Genomic DNA, 23,691 nt, shown 5'->3' on the forward strand with positions numbered 1-23,691 from the left:
GAATGACACAACGCTAAAATCTTAAAACACGAATTTTATTCAGCATCCTTAAATTTAATATCACACCGCAATAGGTTGGGGGGAGGTCGGATGATAAGAAAGGAAACATCATAAAAGAAGGAAAAGAAAACATGGTGACAAACAACAAAAAAAATAATATAAGAGAAAATGCATATACCATTTCCATTATGGTATGACAGTTCGGCTAAGGACAAGGAGCGGGGATATCGGGATGGGGAAATCATAATATCACAATTGGACTTTCGTGTTTCATAATGTCTCCGCAAAGTTCATCACCGCGAGATTTTTCCTGTTTAGTTACTTCTTGGATGGGGACGTCCGTCGACATGACGATATTTTTGTTCGTTGCAACTCTATTCTTATTCATCTTTAATATCTTCGCCGTGAACTTTTCATGATGTCCATTCTCGGCCGAAAGAATTCAACCCTTGTTTATTTTAGGGAAATCTGTTTACATTGCGCTTTGGGCATTCCTAAGCATCACCAGCTCATAGCGAATTTTTGTTATTTTCTTTTGATTCATTATTCGCTCAAACGTAAACAAAACAACCAGTCCATTTGACAACGTTCACTGCTCTTCACAGTCTCTTTTTCGTTTCTTTATTTTATTTTTCTTGCCTCTCAATATTTTTATACGAACGCTATCCTTTATCACCGTTAAAAAGAACGCTCAGTTCAAAACTGCTTTTTTTTTCGTCCGCGTTGATTTCACTTTTTCTTTCTTTCTCTTCCCTTTTCATCAGCTTCGCTCTGTTAGCATGTTAGTGAGGCTCTCTCGCGCATTGCATTTTCAGAGGGAGGGAGGGTGTGTGTGTGTACGCCTCGAACACTAGTGCGTTCATTTGTTTGTTATTATTATCTATTTATTTTTTTATTTATTTTATTTATTTATTTATTTATTTTTTAATTTAAATTCACCGTTCGCCGTAGGCAAGGAAGGGTGCATGCTTTCATATTAATTTGAATTTAAATTCACCGTTCGCCGTAGGCGTTCCCTAAGAGATAAAAAAATATTTCTTATTCTGTTATGATTATTTCCCAATTTATCAACCGATATCAACCAGCCTCTCTACCAATATAACAATAGAGATAGATTGATACATATAGAGAGATAGATAGATAGATAGATACAGAAAAAGCTAGATAGAGAGATAGATAGATAGATAGATAATGATAAATAGATATATATATAGAGAGAGAGAGAAAGAGAAAGAGAAATAGAGAGGGAATAGAGAGATGTGTAAGAATTTAAAACAATATTTATCATAATATGGTTTTTAGTTCTCTTAATAAAAGGGCAGTGAATTACAAGTTAGACTGTTAAGTTCAATGCGTAATATGAACTTTTGTCCGACCGAGTTGTCGAACACTGTTTATAACAGCTTTCTAGATATGCCTGCTTGTAAAGACATGAAAGGATTTTCTTTTTCTTTCTTTCACCATGATTGTTAGATTAGTCTAGACACCGCCAAAACTGGGGGGGGGGGGCAGGTCAGTACTTTTTGACGGACCGTCTTTTTAAAAATCTACCAAAAATCAGGTAATTATCCGATCAATACGAAATTTTCAGTGATTATTAGGAGAAGAATGAACTTTATAACAGTGTACTTATTTTTCATAAACGATATTTATATATATATTTTTGCTTACAACCCCCCCTTGTTTTGAAGTGGGAACAAATATGCTTAAAATAATCATCTGAAACTGAACAAAACATATTGTGTTGTTGTAAGGGACAGAATTATAGATTAAAAAAAAAATTGTTTGCATACCTTATTTTGACGTCTGAATATCAGAACTTCGATTGTGTGTAATTATCCCGCTTTTGAGTTTTGAAGTGTGAAATTCGGTGAATATGTTAAGTAAAATAATTAATTTAAGTTAAGCAAAACAAAAAATTTTTTTTTTTAATATTTATACGAAAAAAGCCATTTTAAAATTTTTGATAAATAAATTAACAATTTTTTTTTAGCGAGCCGAATAATGCATGACCATTATTAAACAGGGCATGCTTTGAAGAATCGATACAAAAAAAAATCGATAAATATTGTGCCCTTTGTGTTAAAAATAGCATCATTTTTGTCGATCCCGTTTGAAAACGTTTGCCGCCTTTCGACTACGGTGGACCAAACGCACTGAAATAATTTATTTTATTCTGCTTTACATTGCCCCCCCATTTTGGGGAGCCTGGCCCCCACACACATACACATTAAAGACCAAACTCATACAAATGGTCACCCATCTGGTACTGGCCAGCCTCAGCTTAATAATACATTGAAATTTTCGTCACTGAAAAATAAGTTTTTTTGGCCTGTTTGGTCTTCCATAGTTTTCTTCTTATCAAACGAAAACGTAAACAGAGTCGATCTGAACTCTCCGTCGACGCGAAATATCTGGTTACCTATATGAATAAGTGGAATTATTTGAAATTCAGGTACTTATATTATAATATTTTTGCATATTCTCTTAGAAAATCATCCTAAATCTTAGTTAGACAATAAATAAATAAATTAATTATTTCAAAAACCCTTTTTTTTAAATATTTAAGTACGTTTTTTGTGCAAGACAAAAAATGTCAATTGTTAACTTTTTGGGAAAATTTAACATTTAAAATTGAATTAAAAATAGTAGAAAAAGTTTTACATTATTCTGTTTTCTATATGATAAAATTCAGGGTTTTATCTTTCTGGAAAAAAAAAGTTACTCAGAAATAATGGATTTTAATAAATGTAATTTAGTTTTAAAAAACAACAACAACTTGATTTTGCGGCCATTTTTGGCGGTGCCTAGATTAGTCGCATGGTTATTAGAATTTTGACAGAAGTTGCTAACATAAGTCTGAGGTTCGAATCGTGATCGGCAGAACAATTGTTATTTGCACACACACACACACACACACATATATATTAGCCTGACGAGTTGTTACAAGGATTGAACGTTTAAAATTTGTGTAGCTTAACTGCCATATTTATTTTCATAAGTTACTATATATATATATAATACCTAGGGCTATGACAAGAGCATATTCTTTTCATTGTTTTGACTCTCGAGTATATATCTAACATTATTAGACACAGTTAATCAACTGAGAACCACAACACTCTATATAAAAACATGTAAGATATCAACGGATACACACTGGAGAGTCGAAACAATGAAAATAATACGCTGTTGTCCTAGCACTAGTACACACTATACTTATGTACATACTATATTCATGTACACACTATACTCATGTCATGTACATACTATACTCATAAAAAGTAAGCCACGCGTAAATGTTTGTTTCATTCTTGGGGTAAATCATAGATGCTATTTGCACTACTCACACATTAAGTACCGTTTATATATATATATATATATATATATATATATATATATGTTATATATATAAATATATATGTGTGTGTGTAATATTATATTATATTATACTGTACACGCTTCATTAAAATTACAGCAAAAATATGCTTCGTCGTTATTCATACTCATATTCATATAAAATATACTTTCTAAACTTTCCAGTTTGAGACGTTTGTTTTCCTTTTTATGTTTTTTATGCTTCACCGATTAAGACGTTATTCTAGTTGAATATGAGGGTGAATAGTGGCGAGTGCGAACACTCGAGGGACGGAGACCAGTTATATTATAGTTTCCGTTGAACTGTCTGAGAATGCAAGTACACGAGCTTGCGCGCGCACGCACACACACACACACACACACACACACACACACACACACACACACAGCAATCAGTTATTTATACCCGTTTCAAAAAGCTAATGATACCCGGCCACTTTGAGGAAACTGCACCTGAGGGCAGAGTCATGTTACAAGAGTATTTCGTTTGTAGTCCAGAAAATATAAGATGTCATCTCTAAGGAGTAATGCGTGAAATCCTCTTTAAAAAAGCCTCAACAAGAAAAGGTCATACGGAGGTCACTTTGCTTTGGCTAGGGGGCATGTACCTTGCTGACCCATTTCTTCATGTAGGGAAAATAACTTGGAAATGAATGATTAAATACGGCTAGATTATTCACATGCTTGAGACTGAATATTTAATTTGAAAATTTGAAAATTTGAAAATCCAAAATTAATGATTTTCTTAAGCAAATTAAAAATGGGAAACCGTAAATTAACGGATATATTAAATATTGTTGATCTGCGTACTTTGAGCGAATTACAATTTTCCACAGTTTTATTTTGCTCTGAAAAGCGATAATGTGTTTTCCAGGTTCAGAGACTAATCGAGGATGAAAATTGTCAGTTTAATAACAAAAGTACTATGAGATGAGTTAGAACAATTGGGTTACTTAATAGGACAGCTGGACAAGTAATTGTTGACATTGGATTTGAAGACGGCCATGTTGTAATCAGTAGAGAAATAGTCCTGTGATAACCTATTTCATAAATGGGAAGTTCTTCGGGATAAGCTCTGTTCATAGCAGTTTCGTTTGGTTTTAGGCACATAGATGAAGAACGGAAAGTTATTCACAGTGGTGATCGCTAGACGAGTAGGTATTAATTAACGAAGACAGTTAATATTAAATACACATCATTAAATTATTAAGTGTTTTGCAAATTATTAAATCGACTAAAAACCATATAAACTTGTTCACAATATTCCCAAATATATATTAGTAATTCAGATCTACTTTAATCAATACTCTTAGTTATACTAAAAATATTGTTTAAAATTAAAATATCGAGTGCTTAACGTAAATCGAAATTTTCACGAAAAGATATTCTTTACAAAGACTTCAGGTGTGTAGAACATATTATCGCAGGATTGCTTCCCTGCAAATGACAACATGGCCGTTTTCACATCCAACGTTAACAGATTCCTAGTATATATTGTTTCCACAAGTAATCAAATTTAGTTTATTGCATTAATCGTTCGCAAATTTCTGATAAGTGTATTCAGTTTTCAGTTAACTATAATTGCATCTCATCAAACCTTTGACCCTGATAAGTATTCACCAAGTAGTACAACAAGATACCACTATATTTAGAATGGAATTCTATTATAACCGAATAAAAAGCGTACTGGTTTGTGTGCGTGAGTTTTTTGTATAATTGATACAATGTCACATCTATGTACGCGAAAATTGTTCATTTCATTACTGTCATTCATTATTACAGTATGGATTTCCATTGTATAATTTTACTTATGATTTTTTTATTACTGTTTTCAGTGTTCACTCACTTCATTGAATATGTCACAAGCAACGATCACTATAAAAACTATAACAAATAATTCCGTTGTTAAACAAGAGTATTGATATAAACTTACCACAAAATAAATTATGTTGTAATATTTGGTTTATTCGAAGTATTGTTCTCATCTTGGATATAATTCTAATAATGTTTCAGTTAAAATAAACTCAGGCCTTCCTCAGGGGCGTGTGTTCAAACTGGGAAATCTTTATGTCGAACTGGAGTATCTGTAAAGATTTTTTTAACGTAACTATTCATTTAATCTACGCGGCTAGCATAAAATATTTTTATTATGTTCAAATGTGTTGTTTTTTTATAAAACCTTTCGTTCACCAACAATGGATTGTACATCATCAGTGAAAAATGACGGAAATAAATGTGTCAGAGTTTGCACGAATACTTGTATTCATATGAAATAACCTGGATAATTAAAATAAAACGTATAAATCGATACAGAAATTAGAAATAAGTTTGCTCTTTTAAATGTCATAATTACTTGAATTATGTTATAAATTTTGTATTCTCCTGATATATATATATATATATATATATATATATATTGTATTCCCGATATATCTATATATATAAAAGCGAAAATGTGTGTCTGTATGTATGTGTGTTCGCTTTTTTTTTGTATGTCAACAAAAGGCTTTTTTCAGAGAAGCGGTAACTCGCTTAACAACTTTTTAAAACTTTTTATATCACATACAAATCGTAATTTCTCACAGTTAACAACGAAGCTCGCCTGTCTATTTAATTTGCTCGATTTGGGGAAGATAAATATTCAATATTTGTCGCTCGCCGCATGTGGGTTAGTCTTTTTCCTATAACATCTTGAGGGTGACCTCATTAACCCATTAAAACGGGCACCTGCTAAATCCAACTAATTAAATAAATTCAAACGTGTTTCTGTTAGCATTTCGCGGTGGGGCAATGGTTAACATCGCACGTTTTTTTTTCACACTTTAATTTACAACTTTGCCTCAACGGTTCGGGTTCGATCCTCATACTTACTTTTTTGAAGCCCCCCCCCGAACACCTGGGCAACGCCGGGTACCCCTCGCTAGTATATATATAAATCAAAAAGTAAAAATTAAGTTTACAAGCCAAAAGCTTCTGTAAGCTTAAAGTAATCCTAACCAAATAAAACACCTCAATACAACTAAAGTAGGAAATAGAGCTTGTTATAGAATAGCACAATTTAAAACTATAAATTATACTTTACACGAGTTTATTGTTCGACAATGTTGAATTGTTGTGTGCGTGTGGATGTGTTGATGCTTGAATTATAGCAGAGACGTTTAGATGAACAAATGATTTATATATATATATATATATATATATATATATATATATACATATATATATATACATATATATATGCATATATATATGTATATATATATATATATATATATATATATATATATATATATATATATATAAGGAAAAGATATTGGCATGTTAACTAGCCCATGTCCGGGAAGTGAGGTCCTTGTAGATATTTATACGCCAAGGGGGCACAGCTGTTGCGCGTATGAAAGTAGTTCTATGATATTACTACATCCCCCTTACCAGATATATAATACAAAACATTGTTCAAATGTTTATTATATACACCAATACATATGTTATTTATATCTTTTTGGCCTATGTATTTTCACGGGCACATTTTGTGTTATATGTTGATTGTTTTGGTGCTAGTTGGTGTAAGCTATTGCTTGTGTTAGTGTGTTCACTTTAACCTGTTTACGGGTAGTCGCCCTTATTCGGACTGTTTCGTCTTTTTGAAGATCCATCTGGGAGTTGAAGGATGTATAATCTGGGTTCTTCACGTTTACTTAAAACTGTTGCTGGTTTCCATTTCCCTGTTTGATGATCTAGCATTCGAACATTTTGTCCAGGGACAAGTGCTGCTAAATCATGAGCTGTTCTGTCATGATACATTTTCTGCTTATCCTGTCTATGTTCTAGTTGTTTATGGATATGGTCAGGGTTGGGAAATCTGGGATTTGGAATGTTCGAAATTATGTTTGATTCCATAATGCAGTTTTTTTTAAGTTTACCAGTGCTTGGTAACTTGTGACTGATTAGTGTTGTTCGTAGGCATAGCATTGCTAAATTAGGGTTTCTGCCTGCTTACTTTGCCTTGATTAGTGTTATTTTAACTGTTTGGATTTGACGTTCAATAAAGCCATTAGATCTTGGGAAATTTGGGGATGACGTTATATGGTCAAAGTGCCATTGTTGGGCAAATTTTCTGAATGCTTCACTGGAATATTGTGGTCCGTTGTTACTAATGACTCTAGTGGGAATACCATGCTCAGAGAAAATCTGTTTCATTGCTGAGATGACCATGTTGCTTGTAGTTAGGATAGTTATTTTCCTTATAATTGGAAATTTGCTGCAGTAATCAGCAATTATTAGATATTCTTGATCATTACAGTGAAACAAGTCAGTTCCAACAACTTCCCATGCTCTGTTGGGGATTTCATGTGGTTGTAGAGTTTCCTTTGATTGTGCTGGAAGATTTTCTTGACATATTGAACATTTCTTGGTCATGTTTTCGATATCAGGATTAATCTTCTCCCAGTATACAGCATCCTTGGCTTGAAGACGTGTCTTTTCAATACCTTGACGGCTGTAATGAAGCTGGTCTAAAATGATTTTCTGTTGGGTTCCTGAGATAATAATCCTTGACCCCATTCATGATGATACCATAATTAACAGATATTTCATCTTTGTATGAACAGTATGACCGTATTGCTGGCGGTACTTCCTTTATTGAATTTGGCCATTTCTTGCAGCTGATAAAGTACTAAATCAGCCTTTGTTTCCTTTTTCATCTCGTTCAGGTGCTCACTATTGAATCTCACCAAATCGATTCGCACGTCTAAGGCAATTGTGTCTGTGTTTTCAGTGCTAGGCAGAAGACTCAAAGTATCAGAGTCATTTCCCGTTCTGGTATGTGCTCTATTTGCATATGATATTCCTGTAACCTAATCAGCATTCGCTGTAATCTAGGAGGTGCACTAGTCAGTGGCTTCTGTAAAATCATAATGAGTGGCTTATGATCGGTAAGTACCTTAAATTTACGGCTGTATAGGTATATGTGGAATCTTTGGCCCCAAATACAATTGCAAGAAGCTCTCTTTCGATGCATGCGTAACGCTTTTCAGTGTCTGTTAGAGACTTTGATGCAATAGGTTTTTTGTTTTGCATTAGTGCAGCTCCAAGTCCTTTTAGATTTGCGTCCATTTGTAGTGTTGATATTTCAGTCGTGTTAAAATATGTTAACGTAGAATTTTGGCTAATTGCTGTTTTGAGTTTTTCAAAAAAGATTCCTTGTGGTGTTCTTCCCAAAGAAAGGGTGCATCATTCTTTAATAGTCCTCTTAAAGTATGTGCCTTGTCAGCAAGGTTAGGAATAAATGGTGACAAGTATGTGATAAGGCCTAAGAGTTCTTGTAGCTCTTTCTTACAGGTTAGGCGTGGCATGTTTTGTAGATCTTTGAGCTTTTCTGGATCTGTACTGAAACCATTTTCACTATAGATCATCCCAAAGAAGGATATGTTTTTTGATTTGATTTCACATTTTGTTGAATTGAGCACGAGACCATTATTAGCAGCTACTTGCATGAGCTTTTGTAGAACCTGGTTGTGTTCTTCATCCGTTTTACTATAGACAACAACATCGTCAGCGATTTCCACTGCACCATCAACTTTGGAAAATATCTTGCGATACACTCAATCCAAATAGTAGTCTCTCAAAAACAGTACCTACCATAAGGAGATTGGAATGTTGTTAGTGGTTGAGACTCACTATCCAGGTGCATTGACCAATAACCAGCTTTAGCGTCCAGTTTAGAAAATACTTTGGCACCTGCAAAATGGTGTGTTAGCTCTTCCACTGTAGGAATGGCATGATGTGGTCTTTTGAGTGCTGTATTCAGGTGTCTTGGGTCTAAACATATTCTCAGGCTCCCATCTTTTTTGTGTGAGTATGCTAAACTCGAAACCCAGTCTGTTGGTTCTGTCACCTTTCTGATAATATTGTTTCCGACCATGTTATCAAGTTCCTGCTTTATCTTGTCTTTTAGAGCAATTGGTGCATCGATGTGCGGCGATATGCTTTTGTTGAGTGATAGTCGCACAGACCCTGGCATGGAACCAATTTCATCAAATTGATCTGGGTGCATCTGCATCAGATCTTTTATTGTATTGACTGGTGTTGCAGCAGAAGGCTGATGTCTATCCTCTTTCCTGATTTTGCATTGAAGGATGACTAATTTAAGCTGTTCTAGTGAGGGTAATCCTAGAACTGCTGGTCCTTGTACGTCTACAATGTAAAAACACTGTTGTGCCAGTGTGTTCCATTGTATTTGCATGGCATATTATCGGAGTATCATTATACGCTATTAGTTTGGTTTTCTTTGTTTTGTTTTCTATGTTTAGGAAACCATAGGCATCTAATTTCTCCTGGAACATTCTACGATATGTAGAGACTGGTAATGTGTTACCTTGGGCTCCTGTATCAATTTTCACTCGCAACCTGTGGACTCCATTTCTGTTAGGCAATTTAATATTTACATAAAAAAAAAACTTCGTCTCTCTGGGCGATAGAGAACGTTTTGATGCTGTTAAAAGTAAGTCTTTCAAGTTGTTCATTTATTCCTTGAGTATTGCATCTTGCATCAGCTTGGATGGACTGGCTTTTCTTGGACTGGTCTCTTCAATATTGTGGTTGATACTCCGGCTTTTGACCTTCGTGACTTCGATCTTTGCCGTGGTTTTGTTTTGCTTGATAAGCAAACTACTGCCCAGTGGTTATCTTTACCACATATTTTGCATTTTGATCCATATGCTGGGCAAGCTTCACGACGAAGTTCATGGCTTCTCCCACAGTTAAAGCAGTTGTTAAATTTCTTAGAATGTTTTGATGTTCTGATCTTCTGGATAGTGGTGCTACTATTTTCGTTGCTATTTAACATAACCCTGAGTTGTTTTAGATGTAGGTTAGAAGCTTCATACATTTTTCCGATGCGAATAGCTTCTTCTAATGTTAGGGTATTGTCTTTTCCCAACAACTCCTTTTGGAAATCTACAATTGGAATGCTGGCGATAATAAGTTTTATTATACGTTGTTGCTGATCAAACTCGCATAACGAACATTTTTGTGTGAGTCCTCTGCATCTATTTACGAAATCATCCAACGATTCTTCTTGTTTTTGTCTGTAAGACAATTTTAATCGATTCACTCTAAAATTCTCCTTTGGCTCGAGTTGTTCTATGAATCGATTAAATATAAATTTAGGAGAGTTTTTTTCTTCTTCCGATAATGTCCAGGTATTAAATCTTCTAAGTCCCTCATCCCCGATTTGCAGTAAAATATAACTTATTTGTTCTGTTTTTATTTTATTAAGAATAAAATACAGTTGCAAACGTTGTTTGAAAAGTTTGAAAGTTTCTGTCGCGTTTTCTGTTGGTCAGTTCATTGAGGGAATATCTTTTCGAGACATCGTAATATAGACAGTAATAACAAAAAGAGATAGTAGCAGTAGCAACAAGTTTAAAAAATTGTCGCCGAAAAATACAAGAAGTTAAGTTACACGGAGTGTTAAAAAAAGTGAATCCAAATACCTGATAAATACTTGTATTCTGTGAAAAGTCTTTTTTTTTCTTTTTTTTTTTCGGCTTCCAGACGAGATATTTTCAATTGTTTTCAAAAGAATGTTTGTTTTCCACTGTTATTTTTCCGTCACGTTTTGTTTTTTTAATGCAATTTTTCTTTTTAAAATCCTCATCGTTGCCACCATGTTGTGTGCGTGTGGGTGTGTTGACGCTTGAATTATAGCAGAGACGTTTAGATGAACAAATGATTTATTAATATATATATACACAAGGAAAAGATATACACATGTTAACTGGCCCATGTTCGATGGAAAAGTGAGGTCCTTGTAGATATTCATACGTCAAGGAGCCACAGCTGCTGCGTGTATGAAAGTAATTCTATGATATTACTACAGACAAGATACTCAAATAAGAAATATTAAGATTTTCTTAATCAGCCGAGTTTCAAAGAAATGCGCTTTTCTCATCAAAGGAAAGATAACAAATGGATATTAATTTGCTGGTACTGGCATGAATTGAAACTGCGTCATATAAAGCTAGTTATAACTGCAAAAAGTTTTTGCGCAAAGAGTTCATGACATGTGGGAAAAATGAAAGATAAAAAAGTGAATTAAAAATTAAAGATTAAAAATCCAGGTGAAAGGACATGAAGGTGTTATGAAATTATCATAAGAGTCAATGTTCTTATAAGAAAAAGTCAGATATATAATGGTGTTAAATAGATCCAAATTGAACATCCAAAATATGTGTACTCCAAGTTTGTAGAAAGATTCCGTTTGCAAGCACTCGAAGAAAAAAGATAATTTCTGACCATAAAAGTTTTTTTTTTTTACTCAGGAGTAGATAACCGGCGTAACGAAATCTTCCATATTCAGTAATAAGACGTAGTAATGACGGATTTCTAAAATACAAGGGAAGTAAAATACAACGGAAACGGAAGTAAAAGACAGTTGTGTGTTTGTGACCCAGACAGATTGCCCTTGAAATAATTAGGTTATACGTCAAAAGATACACATTTAAACAGACGTGTAGGCGTACCGGATGTGAAATAAACAGCAAACATGATTACTGGTCAGATATAAAAATGAATGAGAAATCTCAACGCTATTATAGACATAATATTGATAGCAATAGTACTCCCCTCCTCCTGCTCCTCATACTACTACTATTACAACTACTACGAATAATTATATTAACAATAATGACGACATTAATAATAACAGCAATAGTAGTACTGTTATCAGTGTTAATGAAAATAGTAATAATGATAATCGCAACGACTACTACTACTACTAATAAAACAGAAATAAATAAATGTGTCATGGTAAGAGTAAATAATAATACTGATGAACATGAGGATAATAATAATAATAATAATAATAATAATAATAATAATAATAATAATAATAATAATAATAATAATAATAATCCAAAAATACAATCTAAAAGTAATTATAATAAATTAACAGTTATATAGATGAATTAAAAATAAATCATATTATTATAAAGATAGAATTTGGATATAAAATTTTATTTTATAATGTTATAGAACGTCTAGAAAATTATTTTACAACTACAATTAAATATACAAATATAAAAATTATTTTAAGATTATAATAAACTATACAAATATTAAAATTATTTTAAGATTAGAATTTAATATAAAAATAGAAAAAAATATTTTACGATTATAATTAAATATACAACTATTAAAATTATTTTAAGATTATAATTAAATATAGAAATATTAAAATTATTTTAATATTATAATTAAATATACGAATATTAAAATTATTATAAGATTATAATTAAATATACAGAAATTAAAATATTTTAGCATTATAATTGAATATACGAATATTAAACATATTTTAAGATTATAATTTTATATAAAAAATTATTTTACGATTACAATTAAATATACAAATATTAAAATTATTTTAAGATTATAATTAAATCTGCAAATATTAAAATTATTTAAAGATTACAATTAAATATACAAATATTAAACTTATGTTAAGATTAAAATTAGATATACAAATAATAAAATTATATTAAGATTATAATTAATTATAAAAATATTAAAATTATTTAAAGATTATAATTAAATATATGAATACTAAAATTATTTTAATATTATAATTTAATATACAAAATTCTTTTACGATTACGATTAAATATACAAATATTAAAATTATTTTAGGATTATAATCTACATAGAGAATTATTTTACGATTACAAATAAATATACCAATAATAAAATTATTTAAAGATTACAATTAAATATACAAATATTAAAATTATTCTAAGATTAGAATAATATATACAAATATTAAAACTTTTTAAGATTATAATTTATTATACAAATATAAAAATTATGTTAAGATTATAATTAAATATTCAAATATAAAAATTATTTTAAGATTATAATAAAATAGACAAATATTTAAATTATTTTAAGATTGTAATTAAATATACAAATATTAAAATTATTTTTACATTATAATTAAATATACAAATATAAAAATAATTTTTTAGAGTATAATAAAATATACAAATATTTAAATTATTTTAATATTATAATTAAATATACAAATATAAAGATTATTTCAAGATTATAATTAAATATGAAACACTAAATTTATTTTAAGATTATAATTTAATATACAAAATTATTTTACGATTACAATTTGATATACAAATATAAATTTTTTTAAGATTATAATTACATATACAAATATTAAAATTATTTATGATTATAACTAAATATACAAATATTAAAATTATTTTACGATTATGATTAAATATACAAATATTAAAATAATTTTTTTAGATTATAATAAAATATACAAATATTTAAATTACGTTTAGCTTACAATTAAATATACAAATATTAAAATTATTGTAAGATTACAATTTAATATACAGATATTAAAATTATTGTTAATTATGATTAAATATACAAATTTAAATTATGTTAAGATTATAATTAAATATGCAAATATTAAAACTATTTTAAGATTATAATTGAATATACAAATATTAAAGTTATTATAAGATTACAATTAAATATACAAATATTAAAATTATTTAAATATCACAATTTAATATACAAATATTTAAATTATTTAAAGATTATAATTAAATAAACAAATATTAAAATTATTTTAAGATTACAATTAAATATACAAATATTAAAATTATTTTATGATTATAATGATATATACTAATATTTAAATTATGTTTAGATTACAATTAAATATACAAATACAAAAATTATTTTAAGATTACTTTTTAATATGCCGATATTAAAATTATTGTTTATTATAATTAAATATACAAATATTAAAATTATGTAAAGATTATAATTAAATATACAAATATTCAAACTAGTTGAAGATTACAATTAATATACAAATATTAAAATTATTTAAAGACTGCAATTAAATATACAAAAATTAAAATTATTTTAAGATTATAATTAAATATATAAATCTTTAAATTATTTTAAGATTACAGTTAAATATGCAAATATTAAAATTATTTTAAGATTATAATTAAATATACAAATATTAAAATTATGTAAAGATTATAATTAAATATACAAATATTCAAACTAGTTGAAGATTACAATTAATATACAAATATTAAAATTATTTAAAGACTGCAATTAAATATACAAAAATTAAAATTATTTTAAGATTATAATTAAATATATAAATCTTTAAATTATTTTAAGATTACAGTTAAATATGCAAATATTAAAATTATTTTAAGATTATAATTAAATATAAAAATATAACAATTATTTTTAGATTATTATAAATTATAAAAATATTAAAATTATTTTAATATTATAATTAAATATACAAATATTAAAATTATTTCTGTATTATAATTAGATATAAAAATATCAGAAATTTGAAATTTGCTGTAATTGTAATTTGCCATATATTTCCAATGGAAAATTAGTTCGCTTTTCGTATTAATCATAATGAGAACAATTATAATCTCCTTCTTCTAAACACACACCTTCATTTAATAATATAAATAAATAATCTAATTGTTAATTTGTTTTGTTTATCAACTTGGAAATTGAGTTTTTTTTATTGATAAAGACTTGTTTAATATCTTTAATTCACAAAATAGATTTTATTCTTTAAGGAAATCAGTTGAGTACGATGTATTAAATTTTTATGATTGCAATTTTATAGCGATATTCTGTAGTTCGTTATATTAAATATTTTTTCTATAATTAGACATATAGAACTTACTACGTATTGGTTCATGTACAGAACTCATGAAGACACCATAAGTTTGTGTGTAAATGTTGCTCAGATGTTCGTAAAATGGGATCCCTATTGTGCAGAGTAATAGCATATTTTTTTAAAAGATTATATGATTCATTTTGAGTGGAGGACGGGAGGAATTGTATATATTATCAATGATAATGTCGATTTTTTATGTATATTAATAAAAAATTGGAGTGTCTGTTTTTCAGTTCTTCAGCAAACTTTACACTATATTTACAAGGTAAATATAGAATAATAAGTTCATTAATTATTTTGGTTAATTTATATATTTTGTTTTTTACTTGTGATATTATAGGGCAAAGTTTGGAATACACACACACGTACACACATACATATATATTACTTTTTATTATGAAATAGAGGGAGGATATACGTTTTCGAATTTCTTCTGATTTTTCATTTACTTTCAGCTACCACTACCTTGTCATTTGTACTAGCTTTGACTTCTAAGATCATTATTCAGATGATATGATCAAACCAAATAAAAATACCTACACTGATAATACGAAGGAATATTCTATGGAATACAGGTAACAACCACCCCTTACAAATCTTGGTCACAACTTTACAACTGTAGAGCATTTAAACTTTTTCAGAGACATTATATACTCCTTGGCGTTTCTCAAATAAATTATCTCCGAACATTCTTTTTGCTTAAAAAGACATATAACTCACGATGTTTTGTGTAATATGTTTGGGATGAATCTTTTTTTTTTATCAATGAATTGGATATTTGTGATTTTCAAGGCGGTTGTTGGGTTAACTGGATTAGTTGACCCAACAATAGTTGGCTAATACAATATCACGCGCCTTTCTATACTGAATACGTGTTATTGTGTCCATTCAGACACAGAGCAACAGAAGAATAGCCGGCATTTGTCTCGCCCCTATGAACACTGGGGTCAAATAACATTTCAAACTACTCTTATAAATGCTTGTCTCAGCTAAACATATTATGATTTGAGCACAAATATAATATACAGTAATTTGACACGAATTTAACATTAAAATTGTAAGCAAGCCACAATGACTTATATAAAAAAAGGTTCCTTAAAATTATATTCAGTTTTTAGCATTTAAAACTACATAAATATTAAATAATTTACGCTTCGAGTTGCCCTTATTGATTCAGTAGTTTTAGCTGATTGCAGTCTTTATAACGAAAACGAAAGTTTCACTTGAAGCTGGATATTCTCTTGTAAATCTTTTAAGTATTAAATAATTTTAAAAGCCGTATCCTCCACTCTATAATAAAAAAAAGCAATGTTCTTATTTGTAAATATATAGCCGTCCCGTCACACAAAAGTTAACGAGTAAAAAACTGTGTGACGATAGAGGAAGGGACATCATAAATCTATTCCCAAAAACGTTTAAGTGACTTTGGCTGTTTGTGTGCGTGAGGAAAGTCTCTACTAAAGTACTCTCTCAATTTGTAGACTGTAAACTTAATATATACGGGATTTGGATCTGTAGAACAAATTCAAGTTGGTTTCAGCTGGTAAAATTAGTTGCTGAGGAGTAAAATTTAGAAAATAACTAGAATTTCGCAAGTATAAGTCTATTAAACGTTTCATTTGTACGCATGCACAAATATACATTTATGCAACGTTTATCATTATCGTTTACAACGTTTATTATTAAAGTTTATTATTAACAACGTTTATTAAAGTTTTTATATGCTTATAGAAATAAATCAAAATAATTCCGAGGAGCTACATGTTTTAGTTTCGATTATAACTCATGGTACTCAAGTAATATTCGTTTTTCTTTATATTTGAAACTATATATATATAAGGTTAGTGAGGGAGAACCCACGCAGAATGCTCAGTTAGTAAGAAAAACGTTAAAAAATAAGTGCATAAAATGTATTTATATTTGTGTTATAGAAGATCAGATAAAAACATCCGTACCGTCGATTTCAAATTTAAAAAAAATATGGCCAATACCTGGTAGCTGATTCTGACTCTTCGTAGCCTTTGTTTATACCTGTCTTCCCCAAAATGGCGGCTTGCACACTATATATTAATATATATATATTAATCACCTCAAACAGGGCATGTTGCTAATGAGACGGTCACTGTGAATCAAAGTAATACCTTTAGAGCATCATAAATAAGGGGTTGTACAGCGAGATGTTTGTTCACATTACATTTAAATTTACTCATATTCGTACAGTCAGAGAAAGAGGAAACAGGAAGGGAATTCCAAAGACAAGCACTTCGAGAAAAGAACTTATTAGATTAGAACAAATTTCGGCATTTGAGTAGTTTTACAGTGAACAGGTGGAAGTTTGTTGATTGTTGAGTTGGTGCGGAGTATTTACTTCGACAGGGTACAAGTGTAGGAAGCTTGTCGGAGTACATTCGAGTAAAGTACTTTTAAAACAAGTACGTGGATGGAATATAACGGCGATGGTACAAAGGCAGGGGGCTGGGTAAACAGTGCAGTCCTATTAGATTAGACGCTGTTTTAAAAAAATTTTTTTACCCGCACTAACAGGGAGAGGTTAGTGGTTGATAAACCAGCCCAGATTTGATAGATATATTATTTTGAATGAATATATTTATAAAAGTTTGTATTAAATTTCATATCACACTTATTTCTACTAGAAGAGTTAGTAGATGTAGAAAGTTTCGCCAATAAACTATTTATCGTTGATATGACAACCGGAATTTTGCTTTTAAATTTCTTTTCTCTCTGTATTTGAGAAACGAGCTATTATCGAGACAATGATGTTTGGTAGAAATATCTGCAAAGTTATCCCTGTGTATTCATTGTCATTACTATAGGAACGGGGCTAATTCAGAGGATCAAGAAAAAGATTTCGGGAAGTGACATATGAAACGTCGCCGACTAAAGTAGACTGCGTGTACTAGGCCATTTTCCTAGCACTAATCCAGGTGGATAAGACAACAAATAGCGGTTCTAATCCGCCGTGTCAAAGAGAGCTTTGGAAGTTGACGGAAACCAGCTTAAACTGATGAAATTAAACATAACTATTGCTGACATGAATATATTATACTTAACGTTTTGGCAAGATAAGACCACAAAAACGCATACATAAACTATTCACTGTTAATCATATTAATATCGACACACAGATCGCAACTCTTAGAAGTGAACAGAGCTGTAAAAAAACCGAGAAGATTGTTCTCCACAATATAAGACATGGACGCAACTACAATGTGTTCGAGCTAAATCTGCAATTGGCAAAAAAAAAAAAAAAAAAAAAAAATGTCACATCTTGACCAATTACACTGGTCAACACAATATTTTTGGCAGGCAAAGTAAGACTGGTTTCTGGGGTTTTCAAGGGCGCTGAATCCGAATCTGACATTAGTTTTTTCAAATTGGCTCTAGTTTTTGAGATATCACAGGGGGGTCGTTTGTCTGAAATCACCCATTCGCGACCATAGCTAAACGTACAAAAAACGGCTAAATAGTGCATAAATGTCAGATATTGATTTTTTTGATAATCTTAAAGCACAAAGACAGTATAAAATCTCAATCTAACAAGTTAAGTTAGATATAAAATCATTTCATTTATCCTATAACTGAACACTTTTCATAGATTTCGAGGATATACAAAAAATTTGCTAAAAATTTGCTGAATTTTAATTCTCCAAGTGAAAAAAAAACATTTACATAATCAGTTATATATCATAAATTAATGCAAAGCATTATACACTAGATTCTTAGTTACAATGAACACACAAAACCATATTTTATTCACAAAACTAAAATTGACGTTTATACGATTTTCGCTTTTGAGCAACTTTTGGGCAGTCTCTCAAAAGGTTCCAGCAGTAGTCTGCCATCATGTGCTCATCCCATTTGCCTTGATACCTCTCTTCCATTGTTTTGATGTCTTGATGGAATCTCTCTCCCTGCTCCTCACTTTAATCACCAAGATTACCAGGAAATCTGTCGAGGTGGCTAAACAAGAAATGAACTTTAATGCTCATATTTGCCCCTAGTTTTCCGTATGCAGTAAGCATCTTACGGACCAATTGCTTGTAAATGTCAGCTTTGCGATTTCCCAAAAAGTTTGTCACTACATCTGTGAATGACACCCAAGCATTTAACTCAACCGTGTTAATATGATTAGTGAAGTCAGAATCTCTCATGAGTGTTCGAATCTGAGGTCCATCGAAGATGCCACCTTTAGCTTTTTCGATAGGAAGACCTGGAAATTGCCTGCATATTTACTTGAAGCAATCCCCATCCTTGTTCAACGCCTTAACAAACTGCTTCATGAGCCCTAGTTTTATATGCAATGGAGGGAAGATGATTCTATCCCTGGGTACCAAAGGCTCATTGATGACGTTGGCTGTGCCGACTTCGAGACTTTCTCGTTCTGGCCAGTTCTCCCTTCTCCAGTGCTGGATTCTTGCTCTGCTATCCCACAAACAAAGAAAGCAGGGATACTTTGTGTACCCACTTTGCTGACCAAGCAGAAAATTCACCATTTTCAAGTCCAAACAAATCAGCCATTTATGGTCACCAAGTATCATATCGAAGTATGCTTTGTACGCCCTCTTGACAAAGTCTGTAATATTCCTCTTTTGTTGTGCCATCATATACTGTCCACAGATGTAACAAAAGACATCCGGTTCATATCTGCAACATCTTCTAGAACTCATTTTCTCTCTGGAACTCATTTTCAACTGTGGAATTTAAAAGAAAATTCTTAATTACTGTTTAATTTATACTGCAACTATATTTATGGAACATGTTATTAAGTAATTACAGTATATAATTATATAAAAATTCTCCCTATATAAATAATGATATAAAAATTCTCCCTGAAATACTTCAATATATACATAGTCATTGTAATGATTCAATAATATCAGAAAATTATTATTTACTGCTTCTATATTGAAGTATTTCAGGGAGAATTTTAGCAGTTTAGGCTTATTTGGGGCTATCAGTATCTTCTAAACTAGAGCCAATCTGGCAAAACCAATGGTATATTCGTAATCAGCGACCTTCAAAACCCCAGAAAACACTCCTAGATGGTCTGCCAAAGAAAAAAAATAAAAATTTGTTGACCAGTGTTATCTTACACACATGACGAAAAGGAAAAATTTAGACATTCGCCAAAATAAAAATAGAAAAATATATATTCATTTTTTTTGGGGCGGAACTATTGTCATCATCTTCGTTGTTGTTGATTCACAACGTTTCGGCCACCTTAACCCCTGGCCTTCTTCAGGTGGTTAACCTTCGGGACCCGTGGCGCTATGGATAGAGGCGTTGAGACTGTACCGTTCCAGGTGAGCATTGTCTGAAGACAGTAGTTTCAAGGCTACCTAAGCAGGCCAGATGATTAGTTGGCCAAAATGTGGTAAGAAAACAACAACTATGGAAGGCAGTAATTACTGCGGATACAGTTACAAGTCCACGTATGCTTCTAGGATAGTGATTTAAAGGTTATGAGGGGGTTTTGAAGCATGAAAAACGATGTTACTTTTTGTATTTAATATTTAATATTTTTATTGTTATTTTTTATATTTCAAGCGGACCTCCGCTCTTGGTCACAAAACAGTTTTTTTTTTCGATACTTTTTGTGAGCAAGAGTGGAGGTCCGCTTGAAATAGAAAAAATAACAATAAAAATATTAAATACAAAAAGTAACATCGTTTTTCATGCCTCATAACCTTTAAATCACTACATATATATATATATATATACTACCAGGAAGAACCGACTTTACCCTGGGTTAAATGAGGATCAACGAATGTTTCACCCTCCCATATAATATTGTCATCAAAATCGGTAAAATCGCACATTTTTCAATTTCAATTTTAATCGTCTGCTCTAGCTGAGAACCTATCGCGGTGCAACATGAGGAAGCTTCGTATGCCCCCACCCAGTGACTTAGTCAACAATATATTGTAGTCTATATTTAACTATAGAACCTACTGTTGATTTGATATTTTTTTTATATATAACGGCTTAAATTAAAGTTTAAAATTCAAAAGTCAAGTATGCGCTATAAACAGAAATATTTATTTCAAACGCGTATCTGCTAAACAGCCCACTGTTGATTTTATATGCCTAGTATTTCTGCTTGCATCATATTTCTGCAAGCATCATATTTCGATTGTGCTTAAACAGCAACATTCATTTCGAACGCGCTCCTGTCATATCAAAGAACCCACTGTTTATTTTATTTGCTTAGCCTTTCTGCTTGTGTGGTAATAAAACATCTCAACTGCACTACATAGGTTATATAAGGTGTTGATCAAAAATGCCTGCTCCTTTTTAATCGAAAATACCCGATATGTATTTTTGATTATCGATTATCGATATTTATCAAAGACAATACAAAGCTTATCTAAGAACACTGAAACATACATGAAGTACATTTGTGTGGAATTTCATAAAGATCGACTCAGCCGTTGCGGAGTCTATAAGGAACGAACGCCTACACACGCACATACAAAGTTACTTTCATATAATAGTAGAGAAGAGATACAGGGGAAAGTTTTCGGAAAGCAAACTTTGATTGACTCACATTTTGTACAATAGTAGATTATATTTTGGTTCTTTTAAAATCTGAACTAAAATAACGTTTTTATGCAAAGGAACGTGGATATTTCACTGGAGCTGTTAATACTGCTCTTACATAATTAATTCTTTGAGACTTGAACTATAGACGCTTCTGACATTACATGGTCATATTAACCATATTTTTCTCTACTGATTAGCGCCACAGGATCGTCTCTTTCAATTGCACTAGGCCAACTACCTTAGACCATTCAACAGCTATTTGCAATCATTAATAATATTTTTATAGAAAAACGTATAAAAAACAAAATAAATGAAATATTAAACGAATTACCAAGTGTGTCATGTATTAAACTGTCGCTTTGTTGTCAATCATTAAAAGGGACACAGTGCTTATTATTGAGAGCACTTTCGTACGTTGGAGGTCAAGTAATGTGTAATTAAAATCACAAACAGCCAGTTGAAGCCTATCCTATCTCAACTGTTTGGAGTCATGACAATGTAGACGGGAGAGTAGCAGGCCATGCAAGCTAAAAACTTTGAAATAATAATAAAAAAAACAGACGATGAACTTTTATTTTGAGCTAAAGGATCAATTATATCATCGGCCATTTTTTCATAATTCATGTCATTTTGCCCTTATTATGTAGTTCGTGTTATTTTTATTCATTTTATTTAGTTTTGTCTAAAATTTCTGGATGAAAAGTGTTAGTGCAAATATAAATTAAAAAATGATGAAGATGATTTTTTTTTTCTAAACATATTTGAAGGTTATTACGAACATAGTTAAAAGTAATGTATTACTACCGGATTTGAAGGTTATTACGAACATATTTAAAAGTAAAGTATTACTACCGGATTTGAAGGTTATTACGAACGTATTTAAAAGTAAAGTATTACTACCGGATTTTTTTTTTTTACACAGTGATCACCACTTATCAAGGCCCGGAAGCCACTCAGGGATAAGGGTTATTGCAAGTCCATTAAGTTAGCTAGGAGATTTGCTGAAGTGTTTACTTAAGGGGGCGGTTCATTAGGAATTTGTTAACATTGGACTTGAAGACATCCAAGTTGTAGTCCGGAGGGAAGCAGGCAGACGGAACAGAGTTCCACAGGCGTGCAGTTCTAAGAAAGAAGCTTTGTTCATGGAATCCGCGTTTTGATTTAGGCACAGATATAGAGTGGGGGAAATTTTTTACAGTGGATTCAGCTAGACGGGTGTTTTTCGTGAAAGATTGGCGAGGGGGGACCAGAGATTGGAGTTCAGACGAGCATCTGCCGTGGAAATAACGATAAAACAAGGGCAGGCTCGCAACGTCTCTTCTGTGGGAGAGAGGTTGCAGGGTAGAGAAAAGGGCATCCCCCACTAAGCCACGAAGTCTATTTTGTACTATGTCAAGGCAGGATAGGCTGTTTTTAGCAGCTCCTGCCCAGATATGGCAAGAGTATTCCATCCTTGGACGTACTTGGCTTTTATATAGATAGAGAATTGCATCAGTAGTGAGAGAGCTTCTGGAACGGTAGAAGGATCCCACCATCTTTCCAGCGACCTTGGAAACAGACTTGATGTACGTGTTCCATTTCAGATCAGGAGTAAAGGTCAAACCCAGAAGCTTGTCAAAACACGGAGCCACACCCAGACGAGAGCGATCCATCACAATTCATGCCAGCTGGGGATCAGAGCGTTGATGATGTAAGGATAGGAGTTTGGTTTTGGATGCATTAAAGGTAACCAGCCACATCTTCCCCCACTGAACCACGCGCTCGAGATCAGAGGAGAGAGAATCAGAGAGAACTTTGTCATTTACAGTCTTTGATGTGTTGCCGTAGATGGTTGTGTCATCAGCATAGATGTCAACGAATGATTTAAGTATGTGTTTAGGGAGGTCATTGATGTAGATCAGGAAGAGAGTTGGGCCCAGGATTGACCCCTGGGGGACTCCAGCATTTATATTGCAAGCCTCCGATTTTTGTCCATCGACCACTACTCTTATGAG

Source organism: Euprymna scolopes, chromosome 5, assembly GCF_053919585.1.
Source record: "Euprymna scolopes isolate OS-2025 chromosome 5, ASM5391958v1, whole genome shotgun sequence".
In the NCBI taxonomy this organism is placed as follows: Eukaryota; Metazoa; Mollusca; class Cephalopoda; order Sepiida; family Sepiolidae; genus Euprymna; species Euprymna scolopes.